Below are 16,734 nucleotides of genomic sequence, written 5' to 3' on the forward strand. Positions count from 1 at the left end.
AGCCTCCGCACGCCCGGACGAGACCTGAGGCCGCGCACTCGCCCCCCGGCGCCCGCCCTGGGAAGATGGCGGCCCCTCTTTCTCGACGCCGGGTTGGGGGACAGCGTGGCCGGATAATCCCAGGGACGGCCAGAACAAACCCGGCCGTGTAATTAAGACAACACGTTTAACGACAACACGGACACCCAAGGGCAGGAGAAGGTGAGGTGCGATGCCTGCCTGACGCCTGGAGGGACGGGTGAAGCCCACAGGGCAGGTCTTTGCACTGTCCCCTCTGTCGCTGCCCAAGGTTGCCAGGGACAGTCTCTTCCCTCACAGTTCGTAATCTATATTTTGACAGTTTAATCTCTTTTATGAGTTTGCTGCCTCGTTTCAGGGGAGACAAAGTTGAGAAATGCTGTCATTCCCAGGAGGTCCGTGCAAAAATACTTTTAGGCTAAGTAGCATTTATATCTAAATTCTTAGAAAGCTTGGGAAGAGGAAGTGTTGTTACCAGAGGAGACGCTTTGTTCTTTAGAGTCACAAGGATTAACTGAGGCAGAAAGTGCAGAACTCAGCCCCAGCAGTGGCGGCTGTGCCTGATGCAGCAGGAGGGTTGGCGAGGTGTCACCAAGTGGCCATGGTGCGGGTGCTGGGACGGGATCCATGGTGGTGGTTTCTCTTGGCCTCAAAGCCCTGAGGACTTCCAGCCTGTTAGTGCGGAAAGCTTTGGAAGGCTCTTATTTTGGCCCAGGAACTCATCTGTGGCTCTTTCATTACTCTCTGGTGATACAGTTACTGACTTTCTATAAGTGATTCTGTATTACTGTGATTTAAAACTCCCCAGGGAATTCAGATGAGTAAGCAGGTACTTTTACTGCAGTTTGTTAGATGTCCAAGTAAATAACTGCAGGCCTGCCCAGATGTTACAGCCCTTTGCAATCGTTGTTACTCTTACATATAGTTCTTTAACATAAACAACGAAGCTTGTCAACTATATTTATTTTATTGGTTGTAGAAAAGCAGATGCATAAGCAGTGACTATCGGCATGATGTTTCCTTGCTCTGGTTCTTACTAGTTTTTCCATTCTATTGTTCCTTATTTTCTTTCATAAAATTCAGCACCATTATTTTGCTTTTAACTTTTGTGTCCATATAATTTTATTATAAACCCCTGTCCTCTTTAAGACTTGCGCATGTTTCAGTTAATGTGGCGTGTACAGGTATAAGTTGCTCCAGTGCTGATGCATTAAATGTCATGTCTGTATTTGTATGTCACATAATAAATGGGTATATTTGCGATCAGGTTGAGTATAAATACTCATTCTTGCTAAAAATATGTGTGATGTCTTCATTTTTGTATTAGCTGATCATGATACCTTTAGAGCAACACTTACCACACTATTACTCAAACTCGCATTCTATCTTATCTTCTAATGTGGCATATTTATTTGTAAAATTTGAAGAGGATGAAAAACATGGGGTCTGAAAGGCTAATAATACTAGATCTTTACTTTTTGCAGCAGACCTTCTGTCAGGTGTAGTCCAAATCTACAGCATATCAATATAATATCTAGTGGTTCTATCTTCAGTTTTATACTGGAGTATATACAACTCAGACACTGTCGTCATGCAATGAATCTTTAAATTCTATAGACCATATTTACACATCAGGTTAGGTTCGATGATTGCAGTGATATCTTCTGATCTTTACCTTAACAGATACAAAAATTTGCCATCTCGATGAAATGGCTAGGCCTTTTTGCTTGACATAATGCACATATTTTCTGAAGCTAAAGACTTGTGCTTGGGTGAACCTTCTAGAAGACATCTAGTCTTGATATAAAGACTCAACAGTTTGGAGAACCCAGGGCTCCTGTTAGTGTTCTAGGACAATGACTAGTCACAATTATTGTGTCTTCCAGCTATTGCTTCTTAATACAATTTCTTTCAGTAGGTTAAGGAGCTATTCAGCACTCAGACTTTTCTCCCTATGGGCATTGTATACTGTAATGAAATAATTTCTCAGTTTTGTTTCTTGATAAACCAAGCTGATCAGCTCCTCTCTTTAAAAGAGGGCAGAGCTAATTTGAATTGCTTTGCATTGGCCACAAACCAAGGCTGTGTACACAGATGGTGACTGTGGGTCAACTGACATGTGGCAACTCGTTACTCTGCAGTAACACTTCTGTTAGTGTGTCTGAGTCCTGCGTCTCTCACTGGAAGGGTATTTTCTCAGCCCTTCCATCATTTTTATAGTTCTAACACATCAATAAATTATGATCCTGGTTCTCCCTCACTGTTACATTCAGGAGTGTCAGTAGACTTTCTGGTTCCAGTATCATACTGGCTCATCTACTTGTCTACTCTGGCCTCTAGGTATTTATGAGTGACATTTAATTTCAGCATCTATCCCCATTATTTGAATCTGTGAATCAGTGTTACAGTGCAATGGATTAATAATGAGACAGCTGTGAACAAGGCTTGCTTGTGTGGGGTCTGGTACTGCTGTTTTGTATCTAGTGTTTTTCTGCTTGCTTGCTTGCTCACTATTGCTCCTTCTCCTTTGGACTCTGTCTGTCTTTCAAATGTCACTGCCATCTTTGACCCAGTCATGCAATTGGAGGTCTTCTACTAAAGAGAAATAAATAACAAAAACACTTTCCAGACATTCAAGATTTGCACGTTGCTCTGCTGAAAAGCTTCTTGTCTTGTGGATATGCATAGACTACAACTCCATAAAGCGGTGTGAAACATCAGGGTTTAGATCGCTTTCCCTTTCAGAACATATGGAAATCACAATACTTGAATTGTACAAACATTTCTTCCTACACTGACTTTAAACCGATGTTAATAGTTTTATCAGTCAGTGTTGTTAAAGACATCTTAGGCCTTCCAAATCATAAGGTAGATTTTAAAATACCTAGTTTTCTTCTCTTTTTGGTTTTTGAGCCTTTAGAAATCCTGCCTGTATATCAAAATATCCATTTGCATCACAGCCAGTAAGATCCCAACCCAAGGGCCAGGTGCTATACAAACACAGAACAATAAAGCAGCCTCTGCAGAACTGAGTGTCTAAAATTAGCTAATGGGAAAGGCAATTGAGTGAATATAAGGAAATACTGGACCATTATTGGTCTGTATGACAGTCTGTGATCTTCACACACTGTTGCCCAAATGTTTCTGAAGACATTTTAAGTAGGGCTTTCAAGGAGGATTAGGAGATAGATTGGGATGTTTAAGGGGAAATTATTACAAGAATGAGGGTCAGCATGAGAGAAAGCGCACAAGACTTTGTGTCCTTGAAATTTAACAGTTCGGAGTTGGAAGTTAATGTCATGGATCAAACAGAGGCAAAAATTAGTATCTGTCTAATGAAAGGACATGCTAAAGGAGCTGTGAGAATAGCAGGGAGAGAACATGATGAGCTGGTTAGCATATTTGATGATCTCTCAAGCAGCTGCCTGGGATAAGGCTCAAAGTGTGTAAGGAGTTGTTTTTTTCCACAGCAGTCATGTCATTATTGCCCTTCACTGACCAGCTCAGTAACAGATTGTTTAATAGTGTTTGCTCTATCTTTCTTTGATATAATTTTTTTCCACATAATTTCATTCTTTGATAGCTTCAGATAGTTTGAGGAAGTATTTTTTATTTGCCTTCTTTGTATGTACGTAGTATTTACAAGGATTCTGAGGTGTATTTGTTAATTCTGTTAAAGGTGATTTGAGGGAACAAAAGAAGAAGGTGGTTCATAGAAAATGGCATTACTCTCATTGCTTATCTTTGAACTTAAAAAGTAAACATGCAAATAAATATATCCTGTCAGGTGCTAATTACTGGCTTACAATTTTCAGGCAGGTAGAGGTTAGACTCAGAAATGTATGTAGTACATATAAGTCATAGCAGATAAGTAAAACACTGTGTGATAAGCCTTGTTACTGCATCTTGTTGTTTCATCCCAAGCCTTATGATATTTTTCTTTCAGTATCAATCCCTGGTGTTCAGATAAACACTTTCAAAACAGATTCCATTTTTGAAATTTGTTCCCACAGTTTTGGAGAAAGGCTTCTCAAACCTCCAATAGAGCAAATACGTTTTTAAGTCTCTCCTATGATTTTACAGGTCTAACTCATGTTTTAATGATACCAATTATAACGTGCAGTGGCTTTAGAATAGGAAGTATGTCCACTGTTTAAGAATGAACTCGTGACATTTTTCTGTTGAAAATAATTCCTATTTGAAAATGTGCTTGCTGCTATATGTATATTTCTAGGGATTTACTTCTACAAATAAGTGCAATTTAAAAAAAGATAGTTCAGATAAGTATATTTTTTAAGTCTTTTTGCATTTGGAAATGCCTATTTGGGAACCTCTGTTACAAGCACATGCTTTTCCCACACTTACCATGTAATCATGTTCCCTTGCATTGCTCTCACTGACTTTTGTGGAGAATTTACAGAGATCCCTTTTCACTAGTATTAATGGTAACAACAGCACCTACAACTGAAGTGGTAGCATGTGAACAAAGACAAGAAAGCAAACACAGAGAAGGGTGTTGGTATTTTGTGCTGTTTCCTTCAAAACTCCCAAAAAATTGTTTTAACCAGTAGCAGGGGAGTATGATACTTAAAGGGTGAAAGTGGGCAGGACTCAAGTCTGTACACCTTTCAGCGCAATGGGAATTTTGCTTACTGAGATATGGCAGAACTGCACCATTTTTATTTTTTTTTTTAATGTGAATTTGATAATAATATCTTCTGGTCATAGTATTTGTAATGTACACCCTGGATGAATGTGTGTGCTCCCATGTGTTACATGAGAATGTTTCTGTTTTTTGGAATCCAGTGTTCGCTTCAATGGGTTAGACCAAATACGTCTGCACAGCTCTTTCAAGATGCTCTCTAGTGCTGCCCCTCTCATAGTGCCTCAGGCTGGATTGTGCTGTCTGGACACAGCTGCAGGCCCCTGGGCCATCTCTAGAACAAACATAGATGGGAAGCCCTCAAGGATACTGACTGCTGAGAGTTAGTTATCATACTGCAGTCCCAGAAAGGTTCTTCTAATATTCATGTTATACATATTGTGTGTCCCCTGGAAGTCCTGCTACTTCAGCCTTTGTCACTATCCCTAACTGCCACAACCTTTCAGTTAACATCAGGAGAGGCAAACTCAGTCTTCGTGGTACCTAGGCAGTCGTGTAAACACCACTGCAATCACAATATTCACAAGACCAAGCGCATCATGGAGGGTCACTTCTCAAGCCTCATGTCACCCTGAACCACATCATTCCTGTCAGCAGCTCAGCTGTGCCCAAAGAAGAGAACACAAAGCAGGTAGACTGCCTTTCTGTTGAAATGCCTTTTTGATTTTTTTTTCTGATCTACAGCTCTAGATCACCAATGAAAATCATCAAAATCAGGAGTCTGTGGGCCACTTTTGCATTCATCAGACCGTGTTCAGTACCCTGTGCTCTGTTGCATCAGCTCCCTGATGTATAACTTGGGATAAGGTGATTTCTTTTCTGAGAAATTACAGAATTACAGTTTGGTTCCAGAATCAATGAAGTTTCAGGCAACAAGAATTCCATGGAAGACAATCGAATTATGTTTAGGAATGAAGAGACATTAGTTTCCATGGGCACAGAGTGAAGAGGCATGAGGAATGTTCTCAGATTCAAGAATTTTTAGAAAGAGGAAAAAAAAAAACTGACCTATATTGTTATAAAACACAAAGCACCTTTATTAGTCTCATAAATTTGCTGTCAAGAAGAGACTCCTGAAAGTCAGTTCAGCAAAAGTACTCCGTTGCCCCACTGGAATCTGGAAACTAGGAAGTGGTCTCTCTTCAAAAAGACAACTCAGAATACTATGAAACCCTGAGAAATTACATGCAATTCCATCTGGCTAGGGCCTGAGCAAGACAGAGGAAGAAAGAAAGACTGTCAAAAAAGGGAACTGAAACTGATGTTCTCCTGGCTTTAATATGGAAAAACAAACACAGAAGTTCAAAGTTTTCCCATTGCAATGAAGCATGGCTCAAAACAAAGTAGAATTTAACAAAAGTGCATAACTCTATTTCATCTCCCAGAGTCAGGCATCTAATCAAGAGTGAAGCATATGTGATCATGTACTTCATGAACGTCTGTTAAATAAAATATGATGACCTTTAAAGTGGAGAATACATTTAGAAACAAAAATAAATCTTCTACGTCAAGTCTTCTATCCTTTTATGGTGGAGTCCTCACCTGTTCAAACTTACTCCTGATCACCTGCCTTGAGTGTGAATATCTGGCAGTGATGAACTAGCTGCCTTGGATGCCTTTCAGGGGCCATCTTTTGCTGCATGAGTTGCTTGTCTGCAGCTGATGATCTGGAATCCATGGAAAGTGGTAGGAAATGTTAGCTACTCTGCAGGACAACTGCGTGGTGTTGGGAGACACGGCAGGGCTTAGGCAGTGCAGAAAGGAACTCCCTTCAGAGATCGTAGTTCTGCTTTTGAACTCTGCTTGAGCAAGGTCCTGTTCTGCAAGTGCTCCTGATGCTTGTACTGGACTAGTTTGACATTTCAGACCTACAAAGGACCTGCATCCTACTGGGGGAAGTGCTTATAGTGGCTCTGAATAGTAGGGAAAGAGTCTACAGAATCTTTACAGCTTGGACCAACCTGTACCTCAGGAGGCTCTTCAGGCAGGAAAGATTCTGTGGAGAAGGTTATTCTTTCAAGTTATACCAAGAAGACATAGTTTTTATAGCACAGCACTATGACTATATGAATAGAACAGAATGGACTATTTCAGTTGAAAGGGACCTGCAATGATCATATAGTCCAACTGCCTGACCATTTCAGGGCTGAAAGTATGTTACTAAGGACATTGTCCAAATGCCTCTTAAACACTGACAGGATTGGGGCACTGACCACCTCTCTAGGAAGCCTGTTCTAGTGTTTGAGCATCCTCTTGGTAAAGAAATGCTGCCTGATGTCCAGTCTGAAGCTTCCCTGATGCAGCTTTGAACCATTCCCATGTATCCTATCACTGGGTACCAGGGAGAGAAGAGGTCAGCATCTCCCTCTCCATGTCCCCTCTTTAGGAAGCTGTAGAGAGCAATGAGGTCGCCTCTCAGCCTCCTTTTCTCCAAACTAGACAAACCCGGAGGCCTTAGATGCTCCTCACAAGACCTTCTTTCCAGCCCTTTTTACCTGCTTTGTTGACCTCTTCTGGACACATTCAAGGACCTCCACATCCTGCTTAAATTGTGGGAACCAGAACTGCACACAGTACTCAAGGTGAGGCCACACCAACACTGGACAGAACAGGATAATCCCCCCTTTTGAACAGCTGATGGTGGTGTGTTTGATGCACCCCAGGACACAATTTGCCCTCTTGGCTGCCAGGGCACAGAGCTGACTCACGTTGAGCTGCTGTCAACAGCAGGCTCAAAGGATATGGATAATGACAGAAGAAAGAGTTTATAGTGAAAACCTCTGAATTTTTCTTTGAGATCACTAAGATGTGCCCAGACTATTAGGGAGGAAATCTTACATAGTTTTCACAAATTTGTAAAAAATACTAGGACAGTTGTAGGTGAAAACTTTTGTAGGCTGAGACCAGTGGAAGAAGAACACTGTCTCACAGCAGAGCTCTTCCTTTTGTAGTCAATGAGAAAATACTGCCTTATCTAGTTAAGTTATCTTAGGAAAACAACATCATACCAACATCTGCTGGTTGTGCACAGTCAAATTGCCTGCTGACCTTTGTCAGTGGAAAACCCCAATCCTCATTTCTGAATCTAATTGCTACAAAGCTTTTTTTGACTGTCTTTTGAGGTTACTTGTACTTTTAATAAATTTCCATCATTATTTGTTTTTTCTTAATGTTGTCTTCTAGCACTGGCATGCTGAAATGTGGAATAAGTTAGTATGGGGTGTCTTAATGGCCTATAAACTTCATCCCAAAAGTTAACTGCTGGAGAAAGGGGAACTCAGAGTGAAGGCTGGGAGTGGACAAAAATAAGGATTAGATTGTCCTTACAGATTAGTGCTGTCTGCACTGTTGTGGATATGGCCTACTCTCTGGACTTCTAAGGCATCCCAGCAACGAGGTGTTTTACCAAACATCACAGTGTCAGAATGGTGATGACACCCAGCTTATTATATTGTGATACCATGAGATTGTGGAGCCAACAGTGTGCCCTGGCAGCCAAGAGGGCCAACCATGTCCTGGGGTGCATCAAACACAGCATTGCCAGCCAGGCAAGGGAGGTGATTGTCCTGCTCTGCTCTGCGCTGGTGTGGCCTCACCTGGAGCACTGGGTGTGGTTCTGGGGACCCATCCTGGTTTAACCCGAGCTAGGAATGCAACCACAATGGCCGCTCGCTCACCCCGCTCCCCACCCTCAGGAACTTTGTTCACACTGAGCAGCCAGTCCCAGGAAGCAGGGACTGCTCCTGAACAGCTGATCCCGAAGAGAAAAAAAGGCAGAAAGGCCCAGAGGCCCCTGCAAAACAGCAAAAGGCTGAACTAAATGTCCCGAACAGAACTCCCCTGGCTCCGACAAAAACAGTGAAGAAGACAAAGAAGTGAGAGAAAGACTGGAAGTTCCTAACTCTCCTTAAATATGAAGTATAACACTAATGGGATGCAATGCTCATTGATAAGTCTGGATGTCAGTCAAGCTCTGCCCCATCCATGCCTCCTTCCTCGATGCCTCACACCTGTGGGCAGAGCTCAGAATATCCTTGACTCTCAGACCAGAACAATTAAAAACGTTAACTCTGTCCTGGGGTGTTATCTCTTGTTCTCAAACTAAGTGCAAATAATGAGCGTGCGAGCTATGAACTAGCTAATGTGCTAGCTAACTGCATGAAGAAAATTAACTCATTTTCAGTCAAATCAGCATGGCGCCACAGTATAAAAAAAGATATAAAGCTACTGGAGAGTGTCCAGAAGAGGGCTACAAAGTTGGTGAAGGGTTTGGAGAGGTAGCCATATGAGGAGCGGCTAAAGTCACTTGATTTGTTCAGCCTGGAGAAGAGGAGACTGAGGGAAGACCTCATCGAGGTGTGCAGCTTCCTCACAAGGGGAGCAGGAGGGGCAGGCACTGATCTCTCTGGCAATCAAGGACAGAACCCCAGGGGGGTATGGTAGGAAGATGTACCAGGGGAGGTTTAGATTGGACATTAGGACTTCAAAACCAACCATGTCTTCTGCACCAGTTCTATGAGTCTAACCTCCCTTTTTTGGTATTCAGCTTCTGAAAGTGAAACTTTCCAATTCTGTTTTTAAAACAAAATTAATCTAAGAAGAAATTTTTAATTTCCTTTGAGAAAAATGAAACAATAAGTACTTTGATCAATGCATTCCCTGTTCTCAAGCAGTTCAGTTTAACTACTGATATGCTTACCCGTCTCTTTATGTCTGATACCCATGAAGGGGTGAGGCTGATATACAGAGATTTGTTCTTCATCCTTTCCCTCCTGGCATCATGTTTAGGAGCCTGGTTTTGAATGTGGATCCCTCCCAAACTGTCAGGCTTATCCTCAATATGTTAACTAATGCTATGGCTGGCACCTCACTTTGCTAAATCTAGCTGCTTCAGTCACAGTGGCCCTGCACTCTGTAGATTTGAATTTGGCATGCTGTGGGTTTTAAGCACACCGTTATATATCCTATGCTGTCATCTAAATAATTATGCAGTCTGCTCTCATTGCACTTAATCATTGCACAGTCTTGACTTCGCTTGCATCTCACCTATTTATGCACAACCTATAACTAAGTCATTACCCTCCAACACCAGTAACTATCCATTTAAATGCAGTCCTAAGTATGGAATTGCTGCCAGGCACTTTTGGAATTCATGGGAGGGTCTGGCAGTGTTCCTGCAGTTGCAGGACAATGGGTGCGGGGACTATACTTGCATAATGCTATTCAACGTTAAGTTAGACTTGATATGATAATGGAGTTTCTTAGAGTACAATTATAATGTTTTTAAGTACATAGTAAAATTATGTGGGAAATGGTGAACAGCTGAAAAAGCAAAGGATAAGGATTTAAATAATCTCTGAGGCTGTTTCAAGAACAGCAGCAGCACTTAGGCACTAGAAAGATGCGCATGTCAGAAAGGAATAGATTAGGTACGACCTGGAGGCTTATGGACTTCAGAGAGAAAACAGAATGAACTAAAACTAGATCAATACGGCATGATGTATATTAATTTTCCAGTCTCCCCTATTACTTATTAAACACAGTTTAAGGAAACAAAATAATTTAATTAAACGGGGAGAATTGGTATAGCTAACTAACTTTAACTCTTTGAATATAGCATTTATAATGGTAATAAGAAATCCACTACAGGCAAAACTTTCTAGCTTTGAACTTTATCAATTCAATCATTATTTTGTCACTAAAGAGAAGGCCACAAAAATCAAATGTTTATTTATGAGGCATTTATTGTGGATAGAGAGTTAAATCATAGGCATGTACCATAAATAAAAACATTTGTGATTAATGGAAATAACAGGAAAAAAAAACAAAGAGGAAAATACAGATTTGTCTGAAGCACTGAATCATATACACTGTCAGTGTTTGGTAAGTAGCAGACAATCTGAATAAGGCTTACAAGGTCTTCAATATGTACAAAAACCCAAGAGTGTTACAACAAAGACCTTCTTTCATTGGTGTTATCAGCAGCTGATCCCTACCATGCTTTGTGGGATCAGTGGCAGACAGTGACGAACTTCAGTAGAAATGTACAGGCTCGTGGATGTCACAGAGTTCAGCCCTTTTATATCAGCTGTATTTGTGTTTGAGTAAAGTTGCACTAACTCTCTTAAGGTATCTGCCAGTCTTTCTTTTGGTGTCACTATCTAGTGACTAAAAGGTAATGAAAAGTGGTAATGAGTACACAGTTCTCAGTGGCTACAAGAATGTATTGTCAGTACCCAGAGGAAAAAGAGAAAACAATCCATTGTTAAAGACTAGATAGGGAGAAAAAGGGACACAACCATGAAATGCCTTAAAAAGAGATTGCTACCTCAAAAAAATGGTTTAAATAGTCCATCAAGAAAATACTGACACTTATAATCCGAGAGGATGTAATACCCTGTGCCGTAAGTAATGAACTTTTCATGCCTTGGCACAAAAAGCTATGAGCATATTATCAATGAAAAGAAATAAATCATGTGCCAGCATGTTGCTTGGTGTGTGGTAGCTAGTAAGTTTATCTGGTTAAAAATAATAATTTAAAAAATCCTCCATTTATGTTAACATTTACAATATCATATTAAGGAAATTAAAAATATATACTAACAACTGACTTGCATTAAGAATTCAGATGCGGTAGAGCTTGTATGCAGTGCAGTTACTTATTGTGGTGCATGTAAGGAGCCTGAGGCAGCCCCTTAATTCCTCTGCATTAGCATCCCAAGTAGCGGTACCTGAAGAAAATCTGGCTCCACTCAACTAGACTGTCCTTATGGGTTGGAGTAAGCTGAGCATGAGAATTTGCCCCATACCTGCCATGTGCATGAATAGCGAGCATGTAGTGGAAAGCATCTTCACCAGACTGCCAGCTGATGCAATCCATGCCCCCCCACCCGGGACCAACATGGGGACTGCCCAGGAGATACAGGCTCTCTGAGCTCAGCTTATTAATTGACTGTTAGCTTTTCCTAGCCTAAATTAAAAGTACCTGGACAGTATTTTTCTTATAACGTACAGATCCAAATCTAAGTCTTCCTTGCTTGGTTATCCACATGAACGGATCTCACTCGCCTAAATTAGACTATCTTCACACATTAAAAAAGCAAGATTTGATCATTAGTTCTGTGTGATTAATTTAGGCTTAGGTTAACAGTATCATAAATAATGTAACACACTCTGAAGTTCATTTCAGAACACCAGAGCCACCACAGTTTCCACAGTTGTGAATGGAGCATGTGGCTTCTGAACACCTCAGAAGTGGGGCTACTCTGGTGCAAACTGCAAGCAACCTAATTTGACATATATGGCTTTACAATCTAATTTTTCCTGTAAGAGAATAATACTTTCTGCAAGAACTTATAATGAATTCCAGTATGTGCTTCAAAGCACATATGCCATTTTGAAAGCAGCTCGATCTTTTTCTGAAGAATTTTTTAAATGTTGGAAAACTTGTTGAGCAACCCTCTAACTAAGGTAAAAGTATTACTGCAGTGATTTGAAAGCAATTTATAAGAGTCAATCAAGAGATTTAATAGAACATTCCAAGGAAGTCACATGATTTCCATTCACATATTTTCATTATCTTTACAGTAACATACAACACAGCACTTTATTTCCAAAGCTATTGTCTTATGATAACTCTCATGAGAGAGCCATTACAGTGCACTGATGGTTTTGGCCAAAGGCAGAGATGGTTTGCTTTCTGATACCCGTATTTTTTTGGGGAAAAAAAAAAAGCAAATAAAAAAAGGGAGGAAGTTCTTTAGTGCAGGGTGTCTGATTATTTGTTCACAGTGGTCTGTGGTCCTTCTGACTTGAGTAGCTCTGTATTTACTTTTCCACATGTACAACTGCAAAATCAGAACAGGGTGGGTGCACTCTACCAATGACAATTCTTCAATTCCTGCACTTAATTAAAAAAACAATCTAGATCCTGGCAGCTCCTTTTAAAAAAATGGAGATATACCACTTTCCCCCAGTAGCAAAAGGGTATACATAGCTGCAAACAGTTTCTCAGCTTCTATAAATGTACTCAAAAACACTGGAAAATGAAAATAAAAATGCTTAGCCCATATTTATAAACCAGTTATACATGACAATTTATGGAAACCCAGAAAGTGGAGTTAATGTTCACATACATATATAATGAAATTTGAAGTGCATGTATGTTAAATATGTATCATACTGATGGATTCTTTATAAATGCGTAAGAGAGAGATTTATTATTTATGTTGCTCCAGGACTGTACTTGGTTCTTTTCAGTAAAAAGCAGGATGATGTGTTTCCTTCCTCAAAGGATATAAAACTCCACTTAAACAAATAGAATAGATTCTGTACCTTTAAATTTGAAACAGGCTATTTTATGGGAATGGGATGGTGTGCAAAATGAAATGTGGCCATAATTGTTAAGGTTTGTGACATACTGTGTATGGCTCAAGCTGTTATATCAATTCCTATATGCATTCAATTAAAGAACCCATCTTCAATGATGTATTCTAGCACACTCCTGGGAAACAGTCCAATGTCTTTAGCTATCTATTTTACATGAAACCAATTATTGTAATATCTCTAATGTCTAAGTGGTATTGTCGTGAGTACCATTTTAGCATGGTCCAAAGTATTTATTTCTATGAGATTATCTATCTACCCTTCAAATTTATTATGCTTTCAAGAATATCCACAGAGTCACATTAGCATATTTGTATCCCACAGCCAAATGTTCAAGAGAAATTTAATATGAGATAAATAATCAGCTGACTAAACTCAGTGCTTTCCACTTCTGTTTACATGAAACGACCTCTTGCTGGTGCTTGACCTCTCTCTATCCTCATTCTCAGTTCCCTGTGACAGCTGATGTGCATTATTTGTTACAATCCTCTGTTTTTCCCCAGTGCTGTGTGATGCTAGCTCAGCTCTGCCGTAGACCACAATCACTGCCTGGAAAACTCTGGGAACGAGAATGAGAGCAATGTTATAGGACTTTGCAGAAAAAAGGTTCTGTCTCATGTCACCACAAATTATCGTTATTTTACAGCAGTAATAAAATGTACCTACAAGCACCGAGGTCTCAGTTGTGCCACTATTTGACCATGTGTCTGAGCCAGTGCAGTTCTCCTTTGTACAATTCTGCCTTTCCAGAAGTACAGTGGAAATATAGTCCACAAGAGTGTTTAGACTTTGCGCATTAACGTCATGTTTGTTTGTTGTAAAACAGTGTGTCATTTTCATAAATTATTATTAGCAGGTTTTGACCTCCTCTTTGTGTGAAAAGTACTGGTTTTGTGGAAAACTCCAAACAACTGTGAAGTAGTTAAGCATTGTTATCATTGCTGTTGCCATTGTCATGGTCTGTTGCTGGTAGCTCTACTTTTACTAGTTGACATTGTGTAACAGGTGCTGTATGAGCTCTTCAGTGCCATTACACAGCAGTCCTTTAATGACCTCATTTTATAGCAAAACTTCCACATATGCCAAGAAGATAGAAAACCTATCATCAAAAACAAGTGGAGAGCTTTGATTTGGTGATGCTTTGGACTCGCTTTATAAAAGGAAAACAACCAAAATGTAATGGAGTGGCAAAAACACAGGGCTTGCACCTGAAGTACAGGAATGGGAGGTACACAGTGATTCAGTGTCAAAGTACAGTGGGGTGGCCTCTTTTTTCATTTGAGTGAATTTACTATATGTGTCATAAGGAACTTGCCACCAAAAGTTTAAAGAAAGACTGTATGTTAGGATCTGTCTGGTTAAGGAGGTCCCAGGATACTTTAAAGCTTTTCAGATGAGACATGTACATGCAGCAAAGTGTGTTGTTTCAGGAGAAGAAAATGTACTTACTGGTGTGACTGTGGGGAGGCAGTAGGAAAACTGCTTTGACAGGTGGATGCCTGCATGAGTAGCATATTAAAGGAGGACTGTAGCAAAACTGAATATCTGGCTGGAAGCTCATCTTCTAAGTTGTCATCTACTGGCTGAGACATTGCATGCCACAGTCTTTCTAGTGTAAAATCTCTCAATGTTCTTTTATTTTCTACCCAAGAAAATGAAAGAACAATTGTGCCCCGTGAATACCAACAAATCTTCTGTCTTTTGAATGGGTAGGACACATAGATTTTTTTTAAAGACCTCAGAAATTCTGAGATCTTATCTGTTCTTTCTGAGTTTTCTGTTGGAAAATCATGCAGTTGGCCTTTCTTCCACTAGGACTGGGAGTCTATTGAGTCTGTAAACTGGAAATCAACGTTGAGCTGGATCTGACTTAGTGACTCAGTATCAATGGGAAATACACTGCTGCTATATGCTTATCAAAAATACCATTACATTAAGAGTATTTTTATTCTGTATGCAATGTGTAATATAAATCATAAATTATTTGACTTTCACTTCATGCAGGATTGTGTGCGCTACATAGCTGAAATGTAGCCACATTTGCTTTCATTTTCCTGATTTCTGTGAGTTACAATCTTTGCTGGCCTGCACTAGCAACTTCTTTAATTCAGCTTTCTCAGGCTGGTGGTGATGATGATTTTCAGCTAAAACAGTAGCAAACATGCATTGAAATAAACATTATACAATGGTAGATTTTAACAGAAAGGAAATGATTATTTATTGAATGTTGCTGGAGGGGCTAAAATAGTATAAATAAACAGAAGAGAAGACAAAGACCAAGGGAAGTACAGTCTACAAAGCTAATATAAGCATATATGAAACCTCTGTAAAATTCAGATGGAAAATAAATTGAAAAATTGATTGCTTGATGATATTCTTCTCCACTTGGCCCAAAGTCCTGTACAACAGTAAAAAATCAGGATTTATCAGCACCTTCAGCAAGGGTGAGTATGTTGTTATGTGTAGAGCATTATGGGATTCCTCATTTAACATTAAGAAGTTACTAAATACTTTAATGGAAAAAAGCAGCTGAAACAACAGCAGGCTCCACCCAGAAGAAAGCATATATTAGCAAAGGTTTGTTTGGTATTGCTTTGTTCTTTTTTGCTTGTCTTTACAAAAGGAGGCAGAAACATCACTCAGATAAATAAATATGTAATAGAGCACGCCCACAGAAGTCTGGTACTATGGCCTGAGAAAAACTGAAGAAAGAAAAAGATTTTTAATGAGGTTTTGGATGGGAGAGGTTTGGGGATGGGCGCTGTAGAATTACTTACTATTATTTTGATTTTTCTTGAGAACCTGTTTGTAAATAAAGGAAAAAAACACAGTAATTGCCCCAACCTCAGCTCCCCTTCTCACTGGAATGACCCACCTAGAACCCAGAAAACTGGCTCACCTTTTGGATCCGAAGGCAATAACAGTGTGTGTTTGAAAGCAGGGGGTAGAAAATATTCATAAGATCGAGAAGAAACCTGCTGTGTGCCAGGATTCATTTTACCACCACAAAATCTGGAATCGGGTGATCATAACTTGAATTCTACACTGTCATTCAGCACTGGAGTATGAGCGACAGCAAAGCACTGAACAACAATTCAGTCTCTCCTTTTGGAGGCAACCCAGGCTGCTTCTGGGCTTCCTCCTCCCTGCAGCACAGAGCACACCCGGGCAGCTGGAATGAAACAGGCAGTGAGATTCGGGTACACAAGTGCGCCAGGAAAAGGACCAGATATCTGCTGAAGAACCAGCAAAAAGAGGAGAAGCTTAGCAAAACAAACATTCCCATAGAGGGATTTAAGTGAGGAGTCAGGGATTGTTGAAGCAGTTCCTGTACCAATCTTGTGTTTCATTTTTATCATCACTTTGCATAGACAAATCAGATTGTGGTGGCAGTTCAGTAAAATGGGTCTGAGTGGCAGAATAAGTACTAGAGCCATTCTGATGGTATCTTAAGAGGCAGGGGGCACCTCCAGAAGCATTTTCCAGAATGTGCCTGTTGGTGAAATATACTGAACGACTTGAGAAAAAACGGATGAAGAACTTAATGTGTTTTAGTACTATTAAATCCACAGAATAGTGCCCAAATAAGTGGCAACATATTCTATTTATACAAACACAAGTTATAAAATCCTTCTGGTTTTGGTAAATAAGAGTTATTCTTTTTGAGT

General features: G+C 40.1%; 1 long non-coding RNA gene across 1 annotated transcript; it reads left to right on the plus strand.

The window, feature by feature from the left end:
* The first annotated feature begins 60 nt into the window (after positions 1-60).
* On the plus strand, positions 61-15,415 carry LOC110362016 (uncharacterized). Its single transcript, XR_010471862.1, has 2 exons — positions 61-201; positions 5,366-15,415. It is a non-coding gene; the product is annotated as an uncharacterized LOC110362016 (long non-coding RNA).
* Positions 15,416-16,734: the final 1,319 nt, after the last annotated feature.

This window comes from Columba livia, chromosome 3 (genome assembly GCF_036013475.1).
Source record: "Columba livia isolate bColLiv1 breed racing homer chromosome 3, bColLiv1.pat.W.v2, whole genome shotgun sequence".
In the NCBI taxonomy this organism is placed as follows: Eukaryota; Metazoa; Chordata; class Aves; order Columbiformes; family Columbidae; genus Columba; species Columba livia.